Below are 5,160 nucleotides of genomic sequence, written 5' to 3'. Positions count from 1 at the left end.
CAAAGTAACCTATTACATAGGTGGCTACTACACACATGACTTTTCCACACACACCAATAAAGTAAATTATATATTACATGCATGATTAACTAGCATAAACGATCATCTGATCATCATCTACTTCTTGTGACACTTGCTCTGCTTGTGGCTCGATCCGGGCTCGTCGATTTTGGTACCGAGACACTTCCTCATGTCAACGATCCACCTATGCATCTCGTAGCATGTGTACACGCTCTTGGCCGCGAACCTCAGGCAAGGTTCATCCAGTTGCCGCATCCAGGTCCTGTGCTAGGATAGGGGACTTGTTCTCTGGGCATCCTGCTTCATCTTTTTCGTAGTACGGGTCGATGATGGCCGAGGCGAGTTCGACCAGGGAGTCCGTCTTCATGCTGCCCCAGACCCTATAGTGGTCACGGATTTCGACAAGGTTCTTGCAGGCCAAGCCCGTAACACTGAGCGCTTTTACATAGCCGGTGGTTTCCACCATGGCAAACTTGTAGTCAATGCTGTTGACAAACCTGTTGAAACGGTCACAAGGCTCTATGGTCATGTAGTAGTGGTAGATGAGGACATGATGGCCCATGCACAACTGGGCGACGACAACCTTCTGATCTATGCCAGGATGACCGGTGGTGTACTGGAGGTCGATGCCGACCACCTTGTACTTGTCTCGAGCAAGCAACTACTCAACGTTGTTGATGTAATCGTCCACCATGGCCTGGTCGATGGTGTACACCACCGAGAGATCTGTCTCCCTCGCGTGGGTCCCCACTCTATGCTCACCGAACTCCATTGGAGCGCCGTGATACGTCTCCATTGTATCTACTTTTCCAAACACTTTTGACCTTGTTTTGGACTTTAACTTGCATGCTTTGAATGGAACTAACCCGGACTGACGTTGTTTTCAACAGAATTGCCATGGTGTTATTTTTGTGCAGTAATAAAAGTTCTTGGAATGACCTGAAACTTCACAAAGAATATTTTTGGAATATATAAAAAATACTGGCAAAGGAATCAACACCAGGGGGGCCACACCCTGTCCACGAGGGTGGGGGCGCGCCCCCTGTCTCGTGGCCCCCCTGAGGCTCCACCGACCTCAGCTCCAACTCTATATATTCATGTTCAACGAGAAAAAAAATCAGAGAGAAGGATTCGTCACATTTTACGATACGGAGCCGTCGCCAAGCCCTAATCTCTCTCGGGAGGGCTAATCTGGAGTCCGTTCGTGGCTCTGGGAGGGGAATCCGTCGCCATCGTCATCATCAACCTTCCTACATCACCAATTTGATGATGTTCACCGCCGTGCGTGAGTAATTCCATCGTAGGCTTGCTGGACGGTGATGGGTTGGATGAGATTTATCATGTAATCGAGTTAGTTTTGTTAGGGTTTGATCCCTAGTATCCATTATGTTCTGAGATTGATGTTGCTATGACTTTGCTATGCTTAATGCTTATCACTAGGGTCCTAGTGCCATGATTTCAGATCTGAACCTATTATGTTTCCACGAGTATATGTGAGTTCTTGATCCTATTTTGCAAGTCAATAGTCACCTACTATGTGTTATGATCCGGTAACCTCGAAGTGACAATAATCGGGACCACTCCCGGTGATGACTATAGTTTGAGGAGTTCTTGTATTCACTAAGTATTAATGCTTTGTTCAGGTACTCTCTTAAAAGGAGGCCTTAATACCCTTAGTTTCCGATAGAACCCCACTGCCACGTGAGGTTAGGACAAAAGATGTCATGCAAGTTCTTTTCCATAAGCACGTATGACTATATTCGGAATACATGCCTACATTACATTGATGAACTGGAGCTAGTTCTGTGTCACCCTATGTTATAACTGTTGCATGAGGAATCACATCCGACATAATTATTCATCACTGATCCAATGCCTAGAAGCTTTTCACATATTGATGTTTGCCTAGTTACTTTTCCGTTGCCACTGTTAAAATAACTACAAAACCAATACTATTACTTTTGCCACCGTTACCGTTACTTCCATATTACTTTGCTACTAAATACTTTGCTGCAGATATTAAGTTTTTCAGGTGCGGTTGAATTGACAACTCAACTGTTAAAACTTGAGAATATTCTTTGTCCGCCCTTGTGTTGAATCAATAAATTTGTGTTGAATACTCTACCCTCGAAAACTGTTGCAATCCCCTATACTTGTGGGTTATCAAGACTATTTTCTGGCGCCGTTGCTGGGGAGCATAGGTCTATTCTTTGAGTCACTTGGGATTTATATCTGTTGATCACTATGAAGAACTTGAAAGATGAAAGAACCAAGATTTTTCTGTCAACTACGAGGGGAGGTAAGGAACTTCCATCTAGCTCTGCACTTGATTCACCTTTTGTTTTGAGTAAACTTGTGACACCTACTCCTGCTATTTATTCTGATATGTCGCATGTTATCAATGATGCCACTTTTGCTTTGCATGATGCTTATAATGAAACTAATTCTATGCTTGATAATACTGTGCCATTAGGTGAATTTCTTGATGAACAACTTGCTAGGGTTAGAGAGAATGAAATTATTGAAACTGATAATATTGATGAATGTGATGATGAAGATTCTTCCCCTAGATATGAATTGCCTATTGTGCCTGAGGGTTATGTTATGGATGAAGAAACTACCAGAGACTTTTTAGCTTGCAATGATATATATGATCTTAAGAAACTGTTACCTAAGCTGAAAGAAAAGTCTTTGAATGCTAGAATGAAATATGACCCTGCTTTTTCTACTTCACCTATTTGTATTTACGATAAGGATTATGATTTCTCTATCGATCCTGAGTTAATTACTTTGGTTGAATATGATCCTTTTTATGGCCATGAATTTGAAACTATTATGTCACATCTTAGTAAATTAAATGATATAGCCATCCTGTTCACTAATGATGAGAAAACTCGCTATTACTTTATCCTTAAGTTGTTTCCGTTCTCATTAAAGGGTGATGCTAAAACATGGTTTAATTCTCTTGATCCTGGTTGTGTGCATAGTCCCCAGGATATGATTTATTATTTCTCTACTAATTATGCCCCCGCTCATAAGAAACAAGATGCCTTAAGGGAAATATATAATTTTGTGCAAATTGAAGAAGAGAGTCTCCCACAAGCTTGGGGGAGGCTTCTCCAATTACTTAATGCTTTGCCTGATCATCCTCTCAAGAAAAATGAAATACTAGATATCTTTTATAATAGACTAACCGATGCTTTGAGAGACCACCTGGATAGTTGTGCTGGTTGTGTTTTTAGGGAAAGAACTGTTGATCAAGCTGAATTGGTATTGAATAATATGTTGAGTAATGAAAATGATTGGACACTTCCTGAACCAACTCCTAAGAGAACTCCGAAGAAAAGGGGTATTATATTTCTCAGTCCTGAAGATATGCAAGAGGCAAAAGAAATCTATGAAAGAAAAAGGTATTAAAGCTGAAGATGTTAAGAATTTACCACCTGTTGAAGAAATACATGGTCTTGATAACCCGACACAGGTAGTAAAGGTAAATTCTCTCTATAGATTTGAAGAAGGTGACATTCCTCGTAATAAGTCTGCTAGCCAATGCTTGGATGAGTTTGATAATTTTATTGTTAAACAAGAAGACTTCAATGCTTATGTTGGTAGACAATTGAAACATAATGCTTATATGATTGAACACTTGAGTGATTATATGTCTAGAGTTAAAGGTGAGCTTAAACTTATTAGTAAACATGCTTCTATGGTTACCACTCAAGTAGAACAATTACTTAAAGCTGAGAATGATTTGATCAATGAATTAAATAATAAGAAAAATGATAATGTTGTTAGAGTTGTGACTAGAGGGGTAATATGACTCAGGAACCTTTGTATCCCGAGGGACACCCTAAGAGAATCGAGCAAGATTATCAGAGAACTAATGTTGATGCACATAGTTCTTCTAAGAAGAAGAAAAGGAAAAATGATAGGAATTTTGCATGCTTCTAGTGAACCAGTTGTTGACACACCTGAGAATCCCAATGATATTTCTATTTCTGATGCTGAAACACAATCTGGTAATGAACATGAACCTAGTGATAATATTGATGATGCTTTTCTTGTTGATGCTCAACCTAGCAATAACAATGATGTAGAGATTGAACCTGTTGTTGATCTTGATAACCCACAAACAAAGAATCAATGTTATGATAAGAGAGACTTTGTTGCTCACTACTAGGAAAAGGGCTACTAATGGCGCACCAGTTTTGCCTACTAATGGCGCATCACTGGTGCGCCATTAGTATCACGCCACTAGAAGTTTTTACTAATGGTGCACCAGTGATGCACCATTAGTATCTGGTATACTAATGGCGCACCAGGCAGTGCGCCATTAGTTTTGCCCACAGTGCGCCACTAGTGTCTGCTATACTAATGGCGCACCACAAGTTAGTGCGCCATTAGTAACAATTTTTTTAAATTTTTTTTCTTAATCTTATGTCACTATTTCACCTATGAGATATCCAACACATATATATACAACAAGCATCCATATAACAATCATAGCCAACACACAAGTTCCATCATATATACATACATAGCCAACACATAGTTCCATCGTTACATATTACAAAAGTTTCACATTGTTCATCCAACACCGTTATCCATCAATTCACAAAAGTTTCACATTGATACAAAATAAAAACACAAATGGAAAAGAAGCACTCCATCCATGCAAGCTTCCGTGAATTAAATCAAATCTGCAAAATGATAAACAAGAAGTTAGAAGAAGAAAAAGAAGAAGACTAGAAGAATACTAGAAGAAGAAGAACACTAGAAGAAGAATAAGAAGAATTTTGGAAAAGAAATAAGAAGAAGACTATAATCTTATTATGTAAACTTGGTCATTTTGTGCTAACATAAGTTATTTTGGAGCTAACCTATAGGAAACTAAGCATATATGCTCTAAGTTAGCATATTAGAGCCAACTTAGGTAAAATGAAGCTAACCTATGTCATTTTGGAAAAGAAGAAGAATAAGAAAAAGACTATAAGCTTATTATGTAAACTTGATCATTTTGTGCTAACATAAGTTATTTTGGAGCTAACCTATAGGAAACTAAGCATATAAGCTCTAAGTTAGCATATTAGAGCTAACTTAGGTAAAATGAAGCTAACCTATGTCATTTTGGAAAAGAAG

This window comes from Triticum dicoccoides, chromosome 3A (genome assembly GCF_002162155.2).
Source record: "Triticum dicoccoides isolate Atlit2015 ecotype Zavitan chromosome 3A, WEW_v2.0, whole genome shotgun sequence".
Taxonomy (NCBI): domain Eukaryota; kingdom Viridiplantae; phylum Streptophyta; class Magnoliopsida; order Poales; family Poaceae; genus Triticum; species Triticum dicoccoides.
The sequence above is the reverse complement of the archived record's forward strand: the minus strand, read 5'-3'. Positions refer to the sequence as shown.